Source organism: Syngnathus floridae, chromosome 1 (assembly GCF_059516105.1).
Source record: "Syngnathus floridae isolate MCC-2025c chromosome 1, RoL_Sflo_1.0, whole genome shotgun sequence".
Classification (NCBI taxonomy): Eukaryota; Metazoa; Chordata; class Actinopteri; order Syngnathiformes; family Syngnathidae; genus Syngnathus; species Syngnathus floridae.
The window spans coordinates 11070328-11097579 of record NC_142413.1 but is presented as its reverse complement, the minus strand read 5'-3'; the positions used below and the strand labels follow the sequence as shown (position 1 = coordinate 11097579).

The following is a 27252-nucleotide window of genomic DNA, read 5'->3' as shown; positions in this document are numbered from 1 at the left end:
TACTTTGCAAATAATTAGAAACATAACAAGACTCTTTCAGCTGGACAAGGAAAGAAATGGGAAAAACAGGTTGTCACGTCTCGTCCCCAACCGTGTTACTATGTGTCTCTGTTGCCTTGGTTTCTGTCTGTGTGCTCGCCCCTCCCGTCCTGTGTGCCCATGATAAGTTTGATTATTCTCACCTGCCTCTTGTCACCTGTCGTGTATATAAGTCTGCCCCTCACGCCCCCTCGGATCATTGTGTTGTTGTTGTCTTATTTGTTTCACGTCTTTGTCGGTCAGTCCTGTTGTTGGTTTTGTTAGTAAGTTATGTCAGTCTGCCGAGTCTGTTAGTTGTTTCCTCCATTAAACCCTGGTCCAAGCTGGACTTGGTCGCCCTGCTCCATTCCGATCCGCACACAGATACAACAACAGTTTATCAAGGTGAGTGTCTTTCACTGTCAGTTCCGTTTGACCACTCTCCACAGTTTCTGTAATCTTTAATATTAACTTCCTCGTACTTTCAAATTCAGTTTAGTTATGGTTGGTATCAGATCTGACCCAAAAGAACACTGAGATCTTAGGTTCTCTTCCTCTTTGGTTCCTTTACAAAAAAACTATTAATCCAATGGGGAAAAAAAGGGGAATCAATCATTTGAGTAGTCCTACCACCCTCCAGGAAGTTAGGTAGTCATGGAAATCTGTATCAGGGAGTTAGGTAGTCACGGAAATCTGTATTTGTCCCTTGACGACATCCCACGAAATGTCCAGGCCAGCACGGCTCAGCTAGACCAGTCCCGAAAAAAAAATAATCCTGCACAACCGGGCAAAGCTATTATTCAATATGCTCAAACAACTCCTATACGAAACAACAATATTACAGTGAACAAAATAACACCACGTACATTTAGCTTGTACATTTAGCTCCCCTACAACCCCTTGGTGACTGGTGAAAGGAAATAGACGTGACAGGGCACTTTTCTTATATGCATCCATCCACCCACAGAGAATCAAAGCACCTGAAAACATAAGGAATTTTCACTGGTAGATGGTGTTACTCTGGTGCTGTAACAAAAACTACGTATACCCTAAATTTGAACGATTGATACAGATCAGTTGGACCGTATTTAGGGGCAGTCGTTGGAAAGGATATCTCTTAAAATCATCTGATGTGCTGGCGATATGCAAACCCATTACCATCATTCATGAGGCTGCCGACTGTGATGATGTGAGTTTGGCAGCTTGATTTTGAGGTGAGGTGAGGTGAGGTTCTTCATGTAGTGAGAAAATAGTTGTGCAAAGGCCCCATGCGGTACTGATACAACACATAAAATGTTACTTCACCCAGTCACCTGCTGTGTCCTGCCAGCTGTTAACCCAAGAGAGGAGTTTAGTGTGATGGGTTTGAATGCAGCCACAAACCATTGCGATGTTCCCAAATAAAAAAAGTGCTTTTGTTGACTGCATCATCTTGTTGCCTGAAAGGCAAACTGCAGGTGGTTCAGCAGATGTGCTGGGACGTTCTTCAGGTGGTTAAACAAGATGCGTTCAAAGGAAATGATGGCAACAGATGTCAGAGCAACAGTTGCAGTTATTCAGTCTTGAAAGAGCTGCTTTCTTGGGGAGTAGGATGATCATGGAGCATTTTAAAACTAGGATTAGGTGGATGGGATTTAATGAAATTAGTTTGACGCAGTGGGAGATATGAACCCACAGTGGGCGCGAGACACTTTCACCTTTCGCCAAGTGGGTTAATGCTGGGGCCCCCAACTCCAGGGCCGCGGACCGCTACCAGTCCGTGGATCATTTGATACCGAGCTGCACAATAAAGAACGAATGACTTGCTTTAGTTCCGTTTTATTTACTTGAGTCTGAATTATCTTTTATTTTGAAAAATGGACAGAATTCTCTCCTACACCTCGGTGACGTTAACATAACATAACTCATGTTATGTTGTTGGTGCTATGTTATGAGGACGTTGCTCATAAAGTTGCATAAGAATGAACAATGGATTCACGTATCCACTGTGGTGTTCGCATTCAGAATCCCACACATGGAACGAAGGGTTGAAGGGTGTGTTGGGACCGTGGTGTTTGTGGTAAACGCACTTCCGTTATTGTTTCAGTTCCTCGTTTTATGAGTATGTTCAGTAAAGTCTTTTGCGACACACCTCCTGCGTCTCCTGTGCTTTGGCATGACAACATTGTTTTCATGCCGATCAATTAATTTTGTTGTATTTATCCGCCACACTTGGGTGTTCAGATCGGCTTCGGGGGCCTAACACGTCCTAATGCTTTTAAAGACGTCACGCTATATAATTGGCTGGAAGGACAGTACGGTGACGTTTAAGATATTGTTGGTCAAAGTCTGTTTTGCAGAAATGAGATTGTAGTACAAACACCAACAATTTTTGCGAATAAAACTTCGAAAAACACTGTGCAGTCAGTGATTATTTGATTTATTGATGCTTGTTTTAAAAATAAAATGTAACATTTGCAGCCACAACTGGTAGTGTCAATGTGTAATGGCGGTGTGGGTTGTATGTTAGACATAATAACGGTGTACTTTTTTCAAACATAAACAATAAACTCATTTGGTCCAATAAATATACAATCCCAGACTGTACACCATGAATATTGTTTAGAATTGTTCCGTGACGTCATCAAACACCAGTCCGTGAAAATATTGCCTGACAACAACCGGTCTTTGGTGCTAAAAAGGTTGGGGACCGCTGAAATGATGCGGTATCTCATATGGGCTGGATCACTTTGGTTCAGTCCCCTTAGTTTTATGTACCTTGATCCATACTCATGGACCTAATTCAAGTCTTGCGGCCTCTCACTGGCTGCATGTCTGCCAGGTATATGGATTTTCTTACTGGTCAATTCATGCCAGGTAGCATGGACCTGCTTACTGGCCAATTCATTGGTATTCTAACACAAATTTCATGTGAGTTCAAAATCACCCATTTCCTTCTATGAGGAGCGAGAGAAAGCACATCAAAACAATTCTTTGGTCTTCCCCATACACATAATCTTTTTCACACTTTATTGTCTCATGTCATCATATTACAAGCACTACCCCACTAGCAAAGATTCCTTTGACATTCTTTAAATATTTTTCACATTCTTGTCTTTATTTTTCTTAAACTCGTACCTTTTCTCTAACTTGTTGCGCAATGCCGTAATAATTTAGCACATCCATTTTTTGTTATGTGTGGGCCTGTTTTTAACAGGGCATAAACCTTTCCAATTTTTATTTCCAAAACAGATTCCCACTTGGAGGACTGTTCCACTATGTGTAAGATCTCTAATACTTTTACGTCATTCATGAGAAGGCTTAACATTCACCGTAATGAACTTTTAGAGCATGCGATCTGTGTTGGCTTTGTAAGTGGACAGAGTAATGCACATTGACACAAACATTTTGTTGCTCTTTGCATACTCTGACTAATGGGTAAAAAAAAAAAATCATTGCGGGACTGATTAGTGAAACAACAAATCTACCCAATCCCACACATCCACTACAAAGTAGTGGATGTTAAATTTGATTAGCCTATCAATGGAATTTAAATGTTCCTCAATACCTATTAAAGTTTTAATAGTCCTTATCACTGTCTTTTCTAAACTCTCAACTTGTCTGTTGTTGTTTTATACTTACAAAAAGGTCCTGTTAAACACATTTGGGATACAGATTTGCAGAATGAATTTGGAATGAAGTAAACTCGTACCTCAATACAGACAGCACTGTTATTATCATCGTCATTGTTACTGATTTTATGCAGACTACTTAGGGTGCGGAGTGGTGTTGGTCCTTTGTAATCTCATGGTATCTGTGTATCGTTGATGAATTGTCTCTAGCCACAGTTGTTGGCAGACAGTCATGGAATTAAAACGTGTTCCTCCCTTCTGCTCCTGAGCTACAGTTTATGAAATTGACACATGGTTGAATAAAGTGCGCTTCCTATACATCTATTTTCTAATCCTGCTTTCCAAAATAGACTGCCAAGGGTGGATCAACCAAAGTTTTCCTCTGTTGTGTCCCAGGTCAAAAAGGCAGTTCTGTGATGTCCCTCCAGGCTGCCACGGGGGCAGTCATGAAAGGGCACACCAGACAAAACTGAATATCAACAAACAAACGTTGTGGTTTTATAGTCTTCATTATGTCATTGGTACCCTTACGTGGTCAAGCATAAAATCTAATCTACTTTATTTATTCCACACTACTACAATACAAACAAGATCCACATTAATCTAAACCTGTCTCAGTTTACAGTCCATTCAAAAGAGCATCATTCCTTCTCACGTTAATTGTAAACAATCTTGCTTTTGTGTCAGGTCTTCATTGTTTTACAACGATACAGACAATTTTCAATTTACGTGGTCTAATATAGCCTTTAAGATAAGTGGTGTTGAAAATGGATGGATGCATGGAGGGATGGATAGATATGATAGCCTAACCTAAAGAAAAATGATAGCTCACCAAAATATAATCTTTTCAAGTGTCACATGCTGCCACCGTTTTATGCACAGGTCAGTTTGACACCTACGTATGTGTTTTTCGTTTTGTGAAAGGCAAAGGCATACAGAAACATGGATGTATGCATTCGGTTCAGTATGTGTCCACTTCATGGTTGCTACACGCCCATTCAACTCAGGAAAAACTGATGCCTACGACATGTCAGTGATTTGTCAGGTGCCTCAGGGAGGGTAAGGCTGCGTCCATTTATTTGTGGAGAAACTCCTAAGCATTTCTGAACCGGAATTGTGCTGTGTTCTGCACATTTCATTGAGATAGGCTTTCTCAACATAAGCTTTCACACACTACAGGCCATTGCAAGAGAAAAGCAGTACGGTGGATTATATGTGCCAAAGAGACATAATCTAACAATATTTTGGGTCAGTGTAGTGAAGAGACTAAGATGAGTGGCAGAAACCCCAAGAGGAAAGCCGTTTTTCATATCCGATTTAGAAAAATAGACCCAGTTTCAGCAAAGCTAATTTACATATTGAATATATTTGAATATTAATAGGAAGTCTAAAGGTTGAAATTATTTCTGACCAATTAAAATAGCTTGAAAAACACCATTCTGCTCATTTTTTTCTAAAATCTTTTTTCAAACATATTTAAAACATGAAAATATTCACTGCCAACCCAAATTATCTTGCAAACCCAGTGAAATATTATTAAATATTCTTTTTAAAGATTTTTTTTAAAAGGTCTGATATCGTCTGTGTTATTCACTTGCCTTTGCTCTGAAATTGTTTCCCATTTGAAAATAAAGTTTCTCTATGTTAAATTCTTGCTTCTTTCTGCTTTTGTATTGCTTGTTTAAATCGAAAACTCCCTAACCTTAGGGAGAAGAAAGCATTTCGCACCTCCCACGCTTGTATCCTTATTAACATTAACGAAAACAAAAAAAATAAATAAATAAGAAAGATCAACTTACAACAAAGAATAACTTATTAACATTTTTTTATAGTCTGTAATAGAACAGATTCAAAAATCCTTCCAAATATGTCACTCAGGTAGGCCAGTCTCGCCAAGAGGGTCTCATCACCAAATTTTCCTGCAACTTCATACTTGTGTTTCTGCTCCACAACATTCCTATCTGCTCTCTGCGCTCAAAAACTCTGGACAGAACTTTTCTTCATGACAGCCACCTTGCTTCACTGCAAAAAAGCATAGGTTGGTGTTCAGCTCCCATCTCCTCACAGATAGAAGAGAAGACTCTTTTCAAAGGTCTGGTCTTGATGGAACAATTAATGTCAGTCGTTGTTTTTGCACAGAGCAATTTGATACGCTACTTTATATGATGCTAAACGTGCTCGCTGATTGACTGAAGTAGCGTTCACAAAGCGGTATGATTGTTGGCAATATTCAGCCCGTTTTTGCTGAAAAAACTCAACGCCTTATCAGCGTGACTGGGGTGTAATGTCCTTAATTTATTTGGCTTAATACTGTCCGCTGCCAACATTTTAAGGGACAGTAAACACACCGGTCTTTCCTCGTCTCCCACCATAGTCGCAATTAAGACGACGTCATGTGTCCTGTCTTACCTTTCGAGTGACTCTCATTTCTCTCATTATCTCTGTCACTCTCTGCCATTCTTTTCAACCCTGTTAAATGTTTTTCCATGGTGTTCCACTGCACTTCTTATTGCCTACTCTGTGCTGCGTGCGTATGCTCAGTGCGCTCTACACAATAGAGCGTATACTCCCTGCGCACACGCTTACAATAAATGCAGATGTCTAATTACCGTGTAATCTAGTACAGCCAAAAAAAGCATGTTCTCTGGGGTCACCCCCCCCCCCCCCCCCCACACACACACACACACACTAGCATCGCCCCACTATTTGAGAAGGACTGACTAAGGGCGAGAGGCGGGTACACAGGGCACATAGACATACAACTAATCAAACTCCTGTTCATGCCTAAGAACAATTTATGGCCTTCAATTATCTTACCAGGCATTAAACAACACATATCCACAAATCACATATGCACTATGAACTATAGTAGTATTACCTGAGGTAGGTTGCTTGTTACCTTGGCTACTGTTATTATTTTGCCTTGATGTTGCTATCATTTGTTTACTAAGGATTTATTAACATTATTTTTTTATTAAGTAATTATTACCATCCCTTTGTAATTACACTGATTTCAATCCTACTTAAAATGGTAGGCTAATTGATTGATTATATATTTTTTTATAAAACTTTCTTTAATTTTAACTTGAAATCTGAGGGAGACACTTTATATGCCCGTTAGGGTTTCTAGTCTTCCTTGAGCGTGTCTATTTTCTTTAAATGCTTTTCTTCATATGACATTCGTGTTATTTTGTGTGTGCTAAATCAATCAATCAATCAATCAATCGATACCAAGTAAATGCTTACTTTTTGTGGATTGCAACGTACAAAATAGTAGTAATTTGCATATTCTTAGTCTTCGCCTCTCTTAAATTCCCTTAGTCCACGCACCTTCTCCTAGCTTGTTTTATTTGATTCATTAAACAAGTTCATCAATGCACCCTCATTTAGTATTTTTTGTGGTTTCCTTTCCGCTGGCCTTGTTCTGCCAATCAGAGCGAACAGAAGAGGACTTTTTTTATCTTATTTTATTGATCACTGTGTTAACTTTTCTCCAAACCATTGTTAGTCATACCCTCCAATTCCCATTTGTCTTTGATATCACAATCATTAGTACTGGATTCATATTGTAGAGCTTATACCACTTTGAATTAAACTGTATAAACTGTATGCTAACATCTTGCGAAACATATGCAACAGTCAATTGTCATACTTTTGGGGTACCATATTTTCCCCCAAAATTGGTATATAAAACCCAGCACACTGCTGCTCATTCTTTTGTACACAGTGGCTTCTACTATTGAAAAGTAAGGTAATAAAGAAAAAACGGGCAACACAAGCTTGCCTCCAAACCTCTGTGATAACATAATGAGGTTGGCTGCCGTTGATCTCAAGCTCTGGACATCATGAAAGAAAAAAAATATAGAGAAAAAAGCCCCATGATGCCTCGGGCCAGAACAGATCAAATGTCTGGCAGAGAGATTACATTCTGCAGTGTATCCATTAATGAGGTTGACTGAATAATTGAACTGCACAAAAAAAAAAAAAAAGAAAGAAACAACAAAACATTAAAGATAAAAAACCTGATGAAATATGGAGGCGACATCTGGATGTTGTTTTTGAGCAGAACTTCTGTTATCTTCCACAACCACTGTGTCACTTTGTTCCCGACGTTCCTATGAATTTTTGAATGTTCTCAACGTCCCTTGGACAAAAGGTTAAAACAAGACTGCACCAAAAATAAAGAAAGCAATGACTTGTTTTCTTTATTCAGTGTATAATCTTCCTGCCTTTCATTTGTTCTCATACTTGGCTGCCTGCTAGTTGTGGACTTCATTTGATTTCTAGCTCCATTTCAACATTATTGGATTGTCACTGATTTATATCTCACCACTATATGTCATTGTATTTATTAGTCTTTAACCTTTTAAAGATTCCCAGTTCCCATGTTGATGGAGTGTGCAAATATGGTAGGATGCTAATAATCAAAGAGCATTTGAAAAGAAACTGTGTCGCCATAAAGGCAGTATGTAGATGCTTTCATTTTGATATAATTTCCTATCATAAAGGCAGTATATAAATGCTTTTATCTTCCTGCTTTGTTGTCAGTTTCGTCCTGCCTGTTTTCTATCTGTTTAAAAAGAGTTTCTACAAACTAGTCTCTGCGTGTGCCGAAGGCGTGTGAGAGCTATCCACGACGCTGCACCCTCTACGGCGCAGAGATATGCATGGCATTGAGCCGCACACGGTGTGGAGTTGTCCACGGTGCTGCCCTATATACAGCGCGGATCTATCCACGGTCCTGATCTGCACACCGTGCAGAGTTGTCCATGGTGCTGAGCGCAGCCTCAAAATGCGATTGGAGCAATAGCAACCAAAGGAGAGGAGTGGAGTCAAAGGGGTGCCTAATCAGTGACGTGTCTCTGTTATTGATCTATTAAATACAAATAAATATCCCTCCCATCAATTGTGGTGCCCATTCCGGCTGCACATGTTGCATACCCTCGTTTTGTGCCACTGCAAATGGCTACATTAAAGGCAGCAGCCTGAACCACTACCATGTGCCAAGACCAGCGTTGAGAGCCTTGTTTTTTTTTTGTTCTTTTTTTTTCTAGTGTTGACTTAGATTTGTAACCATCAGAGACTAAACATCTCAATCCATACCGTAGCTATTAATGCAACTAGAATGGAGCCACTAAATAAACAAACTGTCATCATGCATACTGTCACGAAGATATAAGCTAATCTCACAAGGCCTCAGTTCAGAATAGAATAAGATATCAAAGGGTTATCTCTGAGAGCGCAATTCCTTTTTGTTGGTCTTATTTTGCAACATGAAAAACGCTGGAATAGCATTAAAGGATGACGCCAACATAGGATTTTTCTGTAGAGAAGCACAATGTTCTGCATGGGTTTCTTGAGTGCGAAAAACCAAGCCAGGGTGGTCTTCTGTAAATAAGGATTGCAACTCTTTGCGATGGTAAGTTGGTAAGATGTTTTTTTTCTGCTTTCTGCCACACCATAATTGGTGGTGATCATTTTTAGAAGCCGCTTTACATGCCACATCAAAACCATCACCTTATTTTTGTGGCGGACCAATGCTCCCCCCATCTCCCAGGCTCGTCTATGTTGCCTCAGTAATTTCTTGGGGTTCCTCCCCTCTTAGCTCTTAGAGTTCCACATATATTGATGCGTTCTCCCAGCAAACGTTCACACCGCTCTATGGAATTGTAGAAATTGTCCATGTGTGACCATTTCCTGGGAGACGCTCAAGCAAATTGAATACTATGTCTGGCACGGTACACGCTTCACTGACATGGGGTTGCATGTTGAAACAATATCCTGTTGCTGAATCAAACAAAATGTAGGACTCTTATTGGCTTTGTAGGATTGTAGACTGTGCCCCCGCCACAGCATAATCCCCTTGTCAATGCTCATGTTCTTTTTAACTTTTTGAACAAAAAACGTTTTAGTATCACCACCGCTCTAATGCGCAACATGGGTGTAAAATGACCCGTATCCATTGTCTATGGTATTTCATGTATGGCTGAGTATTTCAACGCTGCAGGAAGAAGCAGATGAGGAAGATGAGGAGGCAATTTTTCCAAATTTAGAGTGTGAAGTTTCTTATGATGACCCAGAATATTTGCCACAGGGTGAATTTGTTTCTGGGACTTCATCTACGTTTCACGAAGACGACTCCTTTGATAATACAGACGACTCAGCAGATGAGTTCTCTGTATTATCAAAGGAGTCTTCTGAAGAGGAAACTCAGACCCAGTCCAGCAGACTGAGTAAAAAGCAATCTTACTGGGAAGAGAATCCTCCCACTCATGGCAGAACCAGAAGCCATAACATTCTCAGGAGCTGCCCAGGACCTACACCTGGATCAACAACTGCTTCACCAAAAGATGCCTAGGAAATATTCATGAGTGACAACATAATTGAGGAGGTTCTAAAATGCACCAACTTAGAGGGATGACAAACAGCAACAGCAAGAGGGAAAGAGTGGAGAAGCGTAGATAAAGATGAATTTTTGGCATTTTTGGGTTTGACCCTCCTTGCAGGGGGGGAGAAGAGCTGGGATATTGGTTTGCGGGAGCTGTTTCTGGATCCCCTGCAGAATCCACTTTACAAAGCCACCATGGGGCTAAGGAGATATGAAGAAGATATGAATTCTGCTAACCAGTCAACTACCCACAAACATGTTCCCTACAAATCTGCAATCTTTCTGCATTGCCACTTGATTGGATTATGCCACTAAACCCTTTAGCGGCAACAGGATACCTAATCACCATGCAGGAGCTCATCCTGACAATTAGTTCAACACAAAGTGACTTTCATGACCCAGCAGGCATAGTATGCAGCCAGCTAAGTGGGAATTACTTAACCTGCTTGTATCTCTCCTCAGCAGCAAAATCGTTGGCAGACATGCTGATGGATTGGCATTTATGTACATGCGTAAACTCACATAGACTTCGCAGGAAAGGGCCAACAATTTCCACCCACCCTCTTATAAAATATTTGGATAGCCAAATGGATGATTAATTGTAATGAGATTTTTTTTTCTTTTTTTCTGCATTTAACAGTAGTGTACACAGCACACACACTCCATTAGTGACACACGAGACAAATAGGTTGCTTTCCAATGCCTTTCTAATCCCTTTGGCGCATTGTTGCAAGCTATCTCCATGTGGGTGAATTGGCGTGGGTGGGTGGGGCATGTTGCTCATTCACATCTGACCCTCGGTCAAAGCCCCATTCTAATCTACTCATCCACGACTACCCCATCACCGTTATTACCATCCTAGCTTTTATTGTAACAAGGCGGTACAACTGAAATATAAACACGTAAAAATTAATGTACCATGAGTTTGATGGTCTTGAAGCGAAACCATTTCTTAATACAAGGCAAGGCAAGTTTATTTGTATAGCACTTTTCAGCAATCAGGCAATCCAAAGTGCTTCACACAAGACACCAATTTTCAACATTGTGACTGGTTGATGTTTTTTTTTCTTTTTTTTGGGGGGGGGGGGCAAAGTACAGTGTACAGTAAAAAATGAACAGTGTTTTTTGAATTCAGATGGTCTACAATACTATCTATAAATATATTGGATAAAGATGTTTTCATTTCTTTCTAGCAAGTCTAATTACTTAATTGTTGAGAATTGAGAATTGCATTATGTTGTTGAATAATGTTGGCTTGAAGAAATCAAAGACATTTCTGGTAATCTCTTGGTGGCAACCAGTAGTCGTCATATCAGAGTTATCCCACATTTTCTCGCGCCTTAATTGTAATGATGCGATCAAGGTTCAGACCTATTGACCAAGATTGCATTGTCAGTATGTACTGTATGAATTCCTTCAACATTTGCTGGACAGGCTGCCTAGACCTTCTCGTAACAGGATCAAAAGGTACTGGACCCTCTCAAATGGTAGATCACAGATAGAAAATCAAAAGTGCATTTGGATAAAATATAATACAAATTCAATGCTGGACTTTTTTTGAAACACTGAAATTGAAATTCCAGCTATGCCTTTACTGTCATGTCTCGTCCCCAGCCGTTCCACTATGTGTTTGTTGTCATGGTTTCTGTCTGTGTGCTCGCCCCTCCCCTCCTGTGTGCCTCTGATTAGTTTGATTATTCTCACTTGGCTCTTGTTACCTGTCGTGTATATAAGTCCTGTCTGCCCCTCACGCCCGGTTGAATCATTGTGTCTTGTTGTTGTCTTGATGTCTTTTGGTTCCTGTTGTCTTAATGTCTTCATGTCCTTTGTTTCGCGTCCCTGTCGGTTAGTTACTCTTGTTATTTCGTTAAGTCATGTCAGTTTGCTGAGTCTATTAGTTTGTTTTGCTGAATAAACCCTGGTCCAAGCTGCATTTGGTCGCCCTCCGATCCGTGACATTTACAAGATGTTGCTTGTTTGTCGCACTTAAAAATGAACACAAACCCCAGTGTGTTTTATGTATTTTTGTGCACATTTGTGTTACATTTAACACACTGTTGGAAATATATCAAGGAGCGCAAGCGCGCCAGTCGCCCTCCGTGTCACACAACCATTACCAATTATTTAGTTCCAACTTACTTAATATGAGATTGGTTTTCTTCTATTAAGGAAACTGCACACTGACACAAAAATCAAGCTTACACAAAAATAATAAAATTTCTTCTGATCATAATATTAGTTTGCATTCAGATAAGAGTTACAATCAGCGCTGGACCGCTTTTCAATCTCGAGTAGTTTCCACAACCACTCGCCCAGACATCAGAAAAGCGCAGGCTAATTCAGGTGGTCCTTAAAAATCTAGCTTTGTCTACTTTCAGTGCAATTCTAAGAAGGTGGGGTTGGTCTCCTTGTCCTTTTTCTGACTCTTTGCACAACTGCTCCCATACTGCTTGTCTCTTGAACAGCGTCCATTCCTGCAAACTTTATTCGATCCACCTCTTTCAACATTGGTGATTACAGTAACCTTATTTGTTAGTCCCGAGATGGTTCATGCTATCTTCTCTCCTGATTATGAACTCACTTTTGATGCCTTGAAAGGTTTTGTTCTCTCTCAACGTGATTAGAGCTACTGTTCTTTGCTGCCCAATGTTTTTGTATAGAAAAATGTCCCCCCTCCTGCAGATTGTCCTTGTCTAACAATGTTTAAGAATCTCTCATACAACCCACTGAACACTGTTACACTAGTGTTTAAAGATGATTTCCAAACGAAAGTGCACAACACATATTCATATGCATAAATCTAAATACTTGTAAACCAAACAGATTGTGTATGTGAACATATATGTACTTTAATGAATGAAGTAAGTAATCATATTAGTTTTTAGCTGCCGGGGACTTTTTGAATCTATATTACTTTTATGAACTGTCCCAAGTTTCCTCGGTTTGACCTCAATACAGAGACAGAAGTTAAATACTGATCTGTACAGTCAGGGTTGAGTATATAAGTAATCAATATATTAATACTGATTTAGGTAGAAAGAACAAAACATAGATTGCCTCACTCATGATTGCCTGATGTTTACCATTCAAAATTGTGTTTTAAGTGATAAGATTAAATAAAACATTAGCATGGTAGTTTTTTCAATAAAAGGTTGCTCATCATAGAAGCTGGTTATTGTTAAGGAGATAAAAATGTCTTCAATTCAAATCCAATTGTTTAGGAAACAGCGTGCCTAGCCATGAACACTGAGGTCCTCAGCTTTTTATGTTAAATCCTTTGATGATGACACAATTATTTTCCTCAAGTCTGAAGACGCATATGCTCTATATCTGGCCTTGCCATAGAAAAGTCATAATCACAGTCTGAGTGAAAGACACTTAGGAAATAAATCTAATTTAAAAACTGTGACAAGAAACAAAACTCACTTCTTACCTTTATTTACTCATTTGACTGGCTTCCACATTCTAATGGTCACAAATTGGTCACTTTTTGTAAGACCACAAGACTACCATCAAGACAGAATCACTGTACTGTGTTTCAGAGTTAATTTATCAAGATGTCATTAGGAAATGTTATCAATCAGTACTCAGCACAGACCGAAATGTATATGCAGATTTTTAACAAAACCAGTCGGAGTTTACAGGCTACTTCTCTCAGCTCTCCCTCGTCCAACTTCATCAAATGTTGTCTTTGTATCCCTTGGGTTCCCCTTAGATGTGAGAAATGTTTCTAAAGTCCTCAGAGATACCATTTTAGTACTGTGTGTTTTGAACTGCTTTGGACCATTGTGTGTGGTATCTGCCCATGACCTGGTAGGGTGGGAGAAGCCGTTTTCTGTCATCTTCTTTTCTTCTGATTGTCATCTTGTTACATTAAGTTTGTCTTTGATTTATATTTTTGTTTATTGTCACAATACAGTGGTTCATAGATTCATTTGGTGTTAGGGTTGACAAATTATTGTGATCGTATGATTATGTTGACTAGAAGCATTAACTTTGTTAAAACCTTCCACGTTTCCTTGACTCGTTGGAACTTTCCACATTCAGTTGTTGAAACCTTCCAAATGATTTGGAAACATTCTTTGTTTTGGTTAGCTAAAATGCTCCAGTAGTATCTGTTTCCACAACCTTGTAAAACAAAGTACTAAGACCCTCTGCACCGATTAACCAATTTGCAGAGGTGACCCCTGAAACCTGTTCACTCTCACCCCCACCCTCCGTTCTGTCAATAGATATTCCCTTGCAAGAGGCGAAAGTTAGACTGCTTCCAAGCACCTCTGTACCACACAGGGTGCTGATGACTTTCTCCGCTTGCAAGTGTAAAATGGCCAAACTGTCTCACGTGTGGTTCTTGCATAAAAGGTAGCGTGGGCAAAACACTCATTTTGTTTGCTGTGCTGGCCTATTTCTCTTTCTGAAGGCATTTTTTGCTCCACTCTCAAGGTTACTGCTGCGAACTGAGCTGATAATGACATACAGTCACACAGACATTCAAAATGCAAATTACTTACTACAAAAGTGCTTTACTTGTACAAGGGAATAGCAAAAGAAAGAAAATTTAGGAGTGATGGGTCCAAAAAAGGATCAGGCAACAGCTGATATCCTGGAAGACATCAACAATCATCAGAGAACTCTTCAAGAGGAGATCCGAGACATTGAGAAGCATATTTTGGGAATTGATAGAGTTTTCCCCAGTCTACCTTCAATGCAAGAACCACACATGAGAGTTTGCCCATTTTATGTTGGCAAGCGGCGAAAGCCATCATCACCCTGTATGTTACAGAGGTGCTTGGAAGCAGTAGTATAACTTTCGCCTCTTGCAAGGGAATATCTATTGACAGAACGGAGGGTGGTGATGGGGGTGAACAGGTTTCGGGGGTAGCCTCTGCAAACTGGTGAATCAGTGCAGAGGGTCTTAGCTCTTTGTTTTACAAAGTTGAATAAACTGATACTAGTGCAGCATTTTTAGATTACTAACAAAGCAAGAATATTTCCACATCAGTTTCAACGAGTAAAGGGAAGGTGGAAAGTTTTAAACAGAGTTAATGATTCTAGTGAACTTTTCAAAATAATCATACGATCAAAATAAATTGTCAACCCCGGAAAGAATGAAGACTCGATTGATTCACTTGGAAACCAAGATGGAAGAAATCTCATTTCTCAAAGCTGAGAGTGCCAACATAGACCGGCTGATAAAAATGATCACCCGCAGAGTAGAAGATATCAACCAAAAATATAAAACGAATGACGTGGTCATCTTTGGGCTCAAGATCTCGCTTAGAAACTACGCCGTATCGCTAAGGCACCAGAATGGGACGAATGGTGGAGATGAGGACGGAAAACGATGTGTGGAACAGCAAGTGGTGGATTTCCTTTAAAAAATATATATATATATTGATAAGACAAACATGGACTCCTGCCGACTTCTCCCCAAAAGAAGGGCAACTGGAGGTAGGCTGCTCACCCCTCGACTTACCTAATATGTATTTAGTCTCTAGATTTGACAAGCCTTTTACCATACAAAATCTATTGAAACTGTGACAAAATAACCTTGGGCTCAGAGGACTGTTAATATTTGAGCACCTGCAAATAAACACAAGATTAAGAAGCCACACACTTTCAGTATCTGGTGTTAAATACTGGAACAAATTGAATGAAGAAACCAAGATGTCTGCCAATCTAAAGACTTTCAAAAAACGGAGCTGTTGATGTTATGCAAATCTTGATACAAAAACTCATTAACAGTGTTGTTTAACGTTGATACTAAAACTCAAACAATGTTATGGAGTGTTGATTTTAAAACACATAAATATGAGATGGAGTTGCAGTCTTGAGGGCACATCGAGGGCAGAGCTCCAAGCGGCAGGAACAGGCACTCCACTAACTGTATCATATGCAATGGATCTCCTAAGGTGGGCGCCTCAATGCAATTGACCAGACCATCTCCACATGAAGCTCCTTCTTCCTTCTTGTTCTGTTCTGAGACCAACTTCAAGGCTTATCTGTGTTCATGTTGAACCCATCTCCTCTCTTCCTTCCTGTCAGAACTTGAGACTCTCATTCTCATCGAAGAACTGCATGACTGTGTCACTTGCTTCTTGCAATTTCAAACATTGCTTCATGGCACGCGGCTTGAATGGGAAAAACAAGACTCGACTGAAAAACCGCACTTGCAGACTTGAAACAATGGTGAATAAACTGGCTCAATCACATGTTTAATGCAAAAAGAGAAGAGGTGAAAATACTTTCATATTGGCTTTGTGGCAGAGCATGTGTCTGCATATGCACTTTGATCAACATCAACAACTGAGGCCATTTGGCTTTTGTTGATTCGCTTTGATGAATTTTACACTCGGGGTCACACTCCAAACTTGAATTGGACCACTTTCACACCCCTCTTCTACATAAGCCCCTATGTACCAGGATAGTTTTTACTCAAAGTTTTTTTTATTGGCAGACTTTTTTATGATTATTATTTATGACTCCACCTTGTGGTTTGAGAGGTGGGTGGATACACTTAAAATTGATTTTCCTCCTCGTATTTCAAAGGACACGGACAATTCGGGCGGAAGGCGGTCTCCAAGTGCCCACTTCATAAAAGTGTACCTGAACGAGGTCAATGAATGAAAGTTCATGAACGTGAACTGAATGTAGTGTATTTCTGCCTGATGGCCTTTTTTGCGAATGCATTCATTCTGGCACCTGTGAGCGGCTTATGAACAAAATTTCACTTTTTATTTCCTCAAGAGTGCCAGGTTTCTTTTGTCTTCCAGGAGAAACCCAGCTAAACACACAGTAGAGGGGCCCTCATACTGTATGTAGAGGGATGAGCCATGGAGCCTCGCTCATCGGCATACGTCATTAAAAATTAAAGCATGATGGCAACTCTGAGAAAAATCAAGTTATGATGACCTCACTTGAAAGTCAATATTGGTTACAAACTCTAAGGTACTTGTGTGTTAGTCCCTGGTAGACATTCGACAACCTTTTCCCCTTGTATTTAGTGGGGGTGGGTGTGTGGTTGCATTGAAGTTGCACGTGTGTTTGTTTTACAGTAGCCTGAAGACAAGAGGAAGGGTCAGTGAAAGTGTATTTACACCTGTACTGTTTGGTCCGCTTTAAACGGACCATGATTTGTTTCCAACGCAAGTCCGATCCTTTTATGCAGGTGTGAACACACACTAAGGAATTCTGGTGCGGACCAAACCACCAGACCGAGACCCACAATAGAGGAAAACATGCATTTCCTACATCTTGCATTCTTGTGCTGCATATTTGCGTTGTAATTAGTAGTGCAAAATGGTTTTGAGTATCAAAAGCAGCTCATTCAATGCAGGTTTTGCGACTTTGTGTTGCTACATTTTAGAACGGTGTCGGTGAATACGTGCAGTAAGCTGCTTTTTGTGCCCGAGCCACAACATGCTGGCAGCAATGCGGCTAAACAAAAGACCAACATTCATGTGTGATCAACACTCATTACAGGGTATTATGTTAGGGTGTGGCGGTTTGTTAAGCCCAACAACTGACTCGTATTCTGTGTTCATATATGTGAAATGGCTTACACTGTGTATTCCTGGCGTAACTGCAGTAAATATGAGCAGGATCCCTTTTCCCCAGGCAGAGTTACGAGAGGACACCATTTCTGGCAGGGGGGCCATAACAGCCTGCCAAAAATTGTATCCCCTCCTCAATTAAAAAAGTTGATCCTCCAGTCACCAAGTGGCTTACTCTTTGTATTAATGAGATCATTTGGAGTAACTGTCGCAAATATTAGAAGAATCCCTTTTTCCCCAGGCAAAGTTACAAGGGATTACATATTATGGCAGGTTGTAACTAACCTGCGAGAACGTCATTGAAAAAGCATAGAAAAAGCAGTCATTTACCAAACTTTTTCCCAAAGCTCATAGCCTTCCCCCAGAGATGAATTCGATAGACCAGACACCTTCTAAGTGATGAATTCTGTCAGATCATAGGTTAGATGCGTAAAAATAAAATGTCAGGTCCAAGTTGAACCTACGTTAAACCCGCGGGCAAAAGTACATTTTTGATGTTACAAACTTAAAACATAGACAGCATGTTCCTGTGGACTCGTTCCAAGTCTTTAATAATTCGCCAGTGTCATTTTTATGTCATTTGATGACCTTTCTGTGTCTGAATACTGGGTTCAGAGTGACTCAAGCAATGTTAAGTGAATTTAGATGTTTACCATATAATTCAGTGCGTACAATGCAGTATCAAATCCAATAAAAAAAATGTATTAACATTTAACACATTGGTTTGAGTGAGTAAGGAAGCATGTACTTTTGCCAATGTCAAAATGTAGGCCATCTTTCCTAATGAGAGGTCTTTGCACCTGGATCCTTTGGGGGATTTATAAAAAAGCATTCAAACACGTCTGGAAAGAAGCAGGTAAGCAATGGTGTTGAAATTCAGCATTGATAATTTAATACAGTATGTACGTAACTGAGAATGTTCACTCAAAACTGAAAATTGACGAAGTCTGTTTCTTTTTCATATTAAAACATCAATGTGATAATATCAACATTCAACAAATTTTACCCTTATTTGTTTCAGGGCATTCATACACAAACTCCATTGTGCAAGTATATTTCAGTTGAATTGTAACCAAAACAGTATAAAGAATACAATCGACATAACTGAGAGATAAAACTACCACAATTAATGGTAAGATTTTCTGCAAGATGTGTAGGTTTAAAACATCCTCAATGTGTTAACATTTGAAATCTCTTTTTCAGTTTAGAGAGCAAGTCTTGAAAATAAACACTGTTATTTTCCCAGTAAAACCTTACAATATAAATAAAGACAGCCTGCAAATTGCCATTACGCCTTTATATTCAAGGCAAGCCCCCTCTCTGTCTATTTTGAAGTCTCATTTGAAGACCCATTTTTATTCTTTGGCTTTCGACTGACCTTCGACTGTTACTGTTCTTCAACTGTATATTAATTTGTGTTTCAATTTAATGTTTTCACGCTCTTTGTGGTTGTCCCATTGCAATATGCAAAGCACTTTTTTACTGCTGCAGCTGTCGTAAACTGCACAATATAAATAAAGCTGCATTGTTTCATTTGCTGAGCAGGGTCACAGGGGCCGCCGAAGTAGTTTTTCTGGTACAATCCTGAGATGTTCCTAGGTAGCTAAAATGCAATGATTCATGTTCATTAAGAACATTATTTTCATTAGTTCATTGGTCCAATCGACCATAAAGAGAGATAAGTTAGTTGAAGGTACTGATGAAGGCCATAACCAGCCAACCAAGTGAAAAGAATCTGCAACATCTAGGAGGAAGCTGGAGTCACACACGAAAAATACATGTAAATTCATGCTGTTCACGCACTCCCACATGCAATAAAAAAATATGTCAAAACAACAGTAACTCCAAGCCAGTGAAATGACTGCGGGTTCCACGCTCACTTTTCTGAGTACCCTATCTGGGTAGTTTTTAATGGTTCAATAAATCCAACATAATCACACACGCCCGCACACAGGCCTCTGTGTCCATAATTCTTGCGTGTGTCATTGATTTGTCTTGATTTGGTTTTAATTGAATTTAATTTAGTGAAAATTGGGAGATCTATGCAACAGCCCAAGCCCTTCAAAAAAGTATTTTGTAGCCATATGCTAAAGCTATCAGGAAGTCTGTCACTTTGAGTTTTGTTGAAATTAGGCACCATTTTGGCCTTTTATAGAAGGCATATATTTATGAACCTATAGATGAACCTATCATTTACAAACTTTGAGCGTTTCATCTAGATACGTAAAGAATGAAAGGTTACTGAACGAGATTTATTTTGTTATATGCCGTTGCCATGGCAATGTGCTGTTTACAAAGAAAAATGCTACTGTTTTTGAGGCTCTGAACTTGTGCGAAATTCAAGAACTTTATTGCTTCAAGTGCCTCAAACACGCATGCACTAAAAAACTTATAGCTCTGCCTTTGCAGCAGTGCACCATCTTTTTTACTCTCCAAAGAGTATGTCTGTGCAATTAATCCAAGCAACAGCAAAGTCAATTGATTAACCAGTCCCTCAATAATCATGTTAACTACATCTGAATTTCCACGACGTCAATCTTTGAATCGACTTTTTTATTGAAATGTAAATTACGGCTGGCGTTTTGTCTCACTTGGGAGCTATTTACATCTTCTTTTCGACTGATACTGCTACAAACCAAGCTGGTAGAAAAGACTAAAATAATTATTAAGTCCTTTACCCTCTATCCTCAATTGTTTCGCCTTGTTAAATGACGTTTAGGGCCCTATTTTGGTAGGCAGCTGCCCGTGGCACTCGACGTAAAAAACAGGAGCGACTCCCTTTTGGTTCCAGCGCAAATCTAGTCTACCATGTTTGGGATTGTTGGGTCTCTCTGGGTGTTCCAGTGCATGGTTCGCCCCCGATGCGCCTAATAATTAAAGTGTGCTAGGCATAATTTACATGCCAGGGCATGTCTTGTTTAACATGTTTGTGTATTTGGCAAATTGTGCTGCACATCATTTGGCATTCCAGGAAGCGAATGCACATGACATACATATATTAACCCTAACCCTAATGCTTGATTCTATTCCTGACATAGGGACAGTTGCGTATGGAAGCACACAGATTGCACAGTTTGTTTGATGTAATGTTGTAACACAATTACATATTGGATTACACTAACACTGTTTTGTCCACGCAAGGAACATGGAGGCATAAGTCACTGAACACAACCAAAACACAGCCGTATGCTCGTAGTTACGTCAAAATACAAACAGCACGCACGATTGCTCCCACTCACTCAGTTCCCGACACTTGCAAACAGGAGTACTCAAAGTAACAGCCAACACCATCACTCAATGGCAATAAAGCACAAGTAACCTCGTTCATTACAATATGCTATGTTACAGTGCTCGTAAAATGTTCCTCCAAATCTGTAGACTGGACGCTCCTGGAAGTCCCGAAGTCTAAGCGGCGCTAAGTGTGTGTGCATGTGTGCGTGTTGGATATTTGCTGATAGAGGAAAGTCTACAATGTATCCAGGCAAGATGTGGCAACTGTTACTAATATGAGACCCATAGCAAGTCTTTAAACCATCTGCTCTGAGCCTTGACCGCAGAAATGCCAGGCCAACCCTGTAAAAATGCTGGCTGACGGCTACTTTTCCCCTTTTTCTCCCCATCCTTTAATTCTCTCTCAGGCCTCAGAAAGGGTATCCTCTTTCTTTCTTTCTTTCTTTCTTTCTTTCTTTCTTTCTTTCTTTCTTTCTTTCTTTCTTTCTTTCTTTCTCTGTTCCACTTATCATCATCTCTCCTAGTATATCACCCCAGCCCAACTGACACTGACTGCCCTCACTTTCTTTATGCCTCTCCACCCTTAAGGTTGACTTACCAATTGTGATGTAATGAACCATGACAGCCCGGACGTCTGCTAAACAGTGCACTCAATTGAAGATAATTTCTTGTCTTGTCTTGTCTCTGATGAATGATGGAAAACTTGTTGCTAGGTATACGGACAAGATAGCCTTTTTTTTATGTTATATTCAGACATTTGTGAGTCAAAATAATATACCGTATTGGCCCGAATATAAGACGGTGTTTTTTGCATTGAAATAAGACTGAAAAAGTGGGAGTCGTCTTACATTCGGGGTCTAGACATTATACCTATTCACAACACTAGATAGTGCCAGATATATTTAAAGCGATTGCTGAACTTAACTCCCCAGGCCAAAGCCGAACCCCTGTCACGAAGAAGAGAGAGATCTCAGTTACTCTCAAGTTTAAACCAGTTTGCATTATTTTATTGCAACGTTTTTCCTTATTCATATTTGTTTCAAGACTATAGTTAGTTAGATTTCACTTAATGGAGTTCTTGCAATTTTGTTGTTTTATCACAGTAGATTGGTTTATTTACATTACAAAAACCAGAAGCCATTCATTTACAAATGTGATTGCACTTTAGTTTACATATTTAAATGTTCAGATATTAAGATGTGATAGACAGTTTTTGCATGATTTCAATGAGGCAAAACAACATACTTTGTTACAGATATAATCATTTTCTGTGTAAAAATTACATTTGGTGTTCAAAAAGTCTTATTACAAACGTGAGTCTTGAAAAAGAGGGGGTTATTTTATAATCAGGGTCGTTTTATATTCAGGCCAATACGGTACTGTCGCTTTACAGGCACACTTATGGTATATGACAAAGTTGGTGTAGTAGTAAGCATTAAGGGTGGCAAATCAGGAAAATAAAGGCTATTGAGTTATGCACGTTCAACCCGTTCTTAAATAATGACAAATGCTTAGCGTTGAGAGGAGCTTGAAGCGTAATATATACGTAGTACATTTCTAAATTGCTAATAGTTTGCATTTCTACACACAAATAATGCCTTTATCCATGAGTTTTTTCCAACCAAAATAATGCTCCACCAATTAGGAAGTTAGAGTTAAACCAAACAGTGAAGTCTATAATCCTTCCAAAATGTTCTTTGCTGCCGAAGTCAAAACAGTATTCTCATTAACATTTATATAGTAGCCATTGTTGAATTAAGACTATTAACATTAAACAAATAAACATAAAAAAAACGCCGTTATGTAATGACATACTATGATCAAATAATATACAATGTACAACATCGATTGATTTACGTCAAAAATTTACAGTGGGATGCAACACCCTTCCCTTGCAATACAAGGGGACAAAATTGAACCAAACTATTATCTCACAATCTGGACAAGACAAGAAGATGAACAGATTTCCCAAATGACTTTCTAACTGGTACGTGGCATGACTAATGGGAACTGCATCATGTTGATAAATACAAACAGGCAAACGTGACCTTGAACAGAATAAGCGGTGTTGAAAATGGAGGGATGGCTATATAATGCAATAATTTAATTTAAACAGTTGTTACAGTTTACTTAACGGTGTATATAAATTCACAAAAAAATCTATCTTTTCATATTAAAGAAGTAGAAACTACAACATCATGAATGTAACGTATGAATGTAACGTTAATTGGAAGTATATTTGTGTATTTGAAAATCCTGCTAAAGCACAAAAACTATTCAATGGTTGTGAGTCAAATTTACATAATCCCCAGGCTAATTTCTCAAGGATTAGTAAAGGTGTATGTTTGCCAGAACCCTATAGAAGAATGTAAAGCTATGTTAATAAATCACACAGGGAACAGGGTGGCTCACATTCATCAAACAGTTTTTCTCATTAAGCATTAAAGGCAGGCCGATAGTGGCTGAGGAACAGATCGATCTACTGAGCCGGGGATCTTTAACCTAAATTGTTCGCTGCTGGCTCGACTGGGGGGAAGAGGGGTGAAACAACATAGCCGCTCACCTAATAGAGAGGTATGCAAGACACATGTACAAGAAACTATTGCTTTTTGTTCATCTGCCCCTTCTAATAATTTTAATGACTTTTTATTGCTAGTTTTTATTGTTATCATGTTATTCATTCATGCTGAAAATAAATGGAACGTGACATCAGTAAGAAGCATGGAACCTTTATGGGTCAACATACAAACCCTGCGTCAATTTAATAAATCTTGCTAAAGCAAGAAAATCAGTTAACAGCAGAAACTGGTCTTTACTTCCAGTCACATCGACATAAACCCATGGTTGACATACAGCAAAGTTGTACGTATAATGTATATGTATAAAGTGTATTAATGGATAAATTGATCAAATGTTTGGATAATTTCCAAAGCATAATATGAAGTGCTTTGCAAAATAATACAAATAAATAAGAGTCAAATCCCCTATGTACCCAGATTTTATGGAGCCCTTGTATATCCGCTACCTGAAAATCTAAATAAGCAAATAAACCAAAGCTTTGACCTTCCGCTTGCAGAAGCGCAGTTTCTAAACATGCTGAATAAATGATTTGCGCAATGCAGCATGTACTTTACTGCAAACTATTACGACAGTATATTCAAGTTTGTGCTACCGAAATCTGCCAAATTAAATAAATACGGATGAGCACCGTTTCTCTTACCTGCTCAGTGTGACACAAATAGTCAATGCAACAGAATGCAATCAGTATTGATGAGTATGCATTGTGTGTATGATGGAATTAAATGATGGTGCATCTTAGCAATGGCATATTCCTATGAGCAAAAATAGGTTAAATAACATAAAGTGCTATTTTTTTTAATAGGTTTTCACATCCCCCAAGTGCAAAAGCAAACAGGACACACTGCTTCAAAATAATATTTTATGATATTTGGTTTGTGTGTTCGTTGAAAAATTTGCAGGATTGTGCCAAAAGTACGCAATGTTTGATACTTCCACTGTGGCGGTCCCTGGGCACCTTAGCAGAGTTGGTGCAACAGAAGTACCAGCAGCATTTATCCACCAATGCCAGAAATTGCAATGCCTGGGAGCACGTTCACATGGCTGAAGTGATTTTCTGCAAACATTATAAGATGCATAGCAATATCAGCACCAATACTTGGTTGAACTACATAATGTTTGTTTGATGCGCGCACACACACGCACACACACACACAAAATCTTCACATTATGGGGCAGAATAATTAAATCTTGTTCAATTTCACACACTATCTCTGTCTTTTTAGCCTTCCACACAGTGACATACCTGGACCAAAATTCAGCTTGGCCGACTTGCAAACCTACCTGTGGAGGATTGCGGAGATGGGGGTGATGTGTTGACAGCTGACTGTGGCCTTGATGCGGCAAACGTAATCATTGAGGGGTTGAGACGGAGGCCATCATTCGCAGAAATGTAATTGCCCACTGTGTTTGTGTGTGGGGGGGGTGGGGGAGGACATGGTAAAAGGCAGTTTGAAATACATTCTAAAGATTCACTGGCATGGTACCAGAGGCGGGCAGTATTTTCTATGGATATTTTCTGAGCTATTTCTAAAAGATAGACATTCCACCCACAGTACCTATGTAATACACCCAAATAATACACCTGTATATTAAAGAAAATTAAGACAACTGAGTAAGGCTGATGAGAAATATTGAATAACAGCACAAGTCAAGGCCAAGTTACATGTCAATAGTCTGTGATAGGGACAGAAAGCTCATAGCGATCATGGAGAACTGATCTATCCAATTTTGTATTGATTGCATTTATAAAGTGTGGATTTGCAAATGCACTCCAAACATGCTTTGTTGGACAATTAAGTAAGACAGGATGGAAGCTATCTATGCAAGATGCAAGTACTGAGGGCTGACAGTGGATTTGAATTGACTTGAAACAAAACATTCGGTTATTTGAAGTCAATTCCTTCACATGAAAAATTTGCACCTCAAAGTGGGCATCAGATTAAATGGCCCCTAATTAATAAACAAGTGGATGTGTCACTTCCACAATCGTTACAACTTACTACATACAGTCTGTATTACTGTGAAGATAGTTTAGTCTAATCTTGTCCCATCTATTCATTTTGTATCGCATATATCCTGTTGTGCGTCACAGGGAGCTGGCGCCACTCCCAAATGACGAGAACAGAACCGGGCAGGACAGCTGGAGAGACAGAACATCTCTCACATTCACAGACTCTATGAGTGGGAACTGAACCAATGCTGTCTGCACTAAAATCAGTCGGTGGGCTACTACATAATCAGTGGTTTAAATATATCGCTCATAATGGTTTAATGGTTCACTCGCCTGATGTCTGTGCAGGCGGTGTGGGTTTAGCTCCCACTCAATGATGATGTGAAAGTGAGTGTGAGAGGTTGTCTAGCACGGTGTACTCTGTGATTGATTGGCAACCAGTGAGGTAGCCTATCGGCTGCAGCTTGTTGTGATCGTGAACAGCTAAGCGGAGTAGAAAATGGAGTGGCATTTGTTTTGTCAATATTTTATTTACAGGATTTTTTTTTTTTAAATGTCTTGTAAAACCGAGTTCTTATTTCAAGAAGGCTAATGGATGATTAGAAAACCCTTGAAAATTCTTGTGCAATTATGTTGATATTCATGCAGAACACTAAATTGTCTGGGTGACCCCAAATGTTTGAACAGTAGTGTCGGTATCTAAAAGATTTTGACATCGTATTTTGCACCAAACAAATTGAACTTCCATTGATACCTGAAATATCACAAGAACCCATATTTTGTTGTATTGATCTCATAAAAAATTATATCTGCCACCATGTGCTGCTGTTATAGCAACCACAGAATAATCAAACCAAATACATAGTATGGGGGTGTCATAAAGCATCGAAATTAGCAGTATGGTGTGACATAGCTTGCAAATTATTTATCAACATTAAACATTAATTTACAGGATTTGTAGTTAAAATAGCCCAGCAAGTTGCTTGCACACAAACAGGCAAATACATAAAGAGCATAAAGGGAGTGCCGAGTACACATGGGGTCAGTGTGAAAGCACTGGCAGAAGAATTATCTTTTGTTTGTTGAAGCACATTTTCTATTAAATCGCTTTCTTACCAAATAAATATTAAGGAATTAAAATAAGCTGCTGGTTTCACGGAAAAAGTGTGCCTGAGCGAGGACACAAACAAATACATAACCATTACCACTATTGATCCGATTTCTTAATGATTCTCTCACTGATTCTCATTATGGAGGGAATCAATTAATACAAATATATCACTGATGTCATTTTCATTATAGCATTATTTTACAATGTTCTTTTTAAAATAATTATGTATGTGGACACGAGGTTAGAATGGTTGATTTTAATTCATGTATAGCACATTGAGCTGCATGTTATATTGAAAAGAGCTAAAAAACATTGAATGATGGATTAATTGATTGATTTACTATGAGAAATGTTTATGGGTTGAACCTGAAGCTTTTCAGGGTCTTCAGAAGAGAAGTGTTCAGTTCTACATTTACAATCACGTCACGGCTAAAGTATGTAAGAAACTGAAGTTAAATTAATTCAATGCATGTACAGTGACTCGTTCTCTTATACGAAAGTAGGCCCAAATGAGCGGGGAGTTGCAGAGGCTTCGCCACAGACTTCCTCAAACTGACTTGACATGCGGTGTGGGCAGCAGGGCAGCACCACCAGCCTGGTGGTGAACCGCATTAATACAAGTCGGAGCATCCCTGGACGGCCAACCTGCAAGTGTAAATCCAGCTAAGGTGTGAACCTGATCTCATTTATGCCACCTACTCTTTATGCGGCATTTTCTCCTTCATATCACTTCTAATCGCCTCACTCCCTTACAAGATGAGTAGGAATCTTGCCTTTTCATTTCCACCTTTTATCTCTCCTGCTATCAT

At 39.3% G+C, this 27252-nt stretch overlaps 1 long non-coding RNA gene across 1 annotated transcript; it reads left to right on the top strand.

Annotated features, from left to right (window-relative positions):
* The first annotated feature begins 178 nt into the window (after positions 1-178).
* Positions 179-27105, top strand: LOC148404056 (uncharacterized). Its single transcript, XR_015860645.1, has 3 exons — positions 179-423; positions 24605-24771; positions 26944-27105. It is a non-coding gene; the product is annotated as an uncharacterized LOC148404056 (long non-coding RNA).
* Positions 27106-27252: the final 147 nt, after the last annotated feature.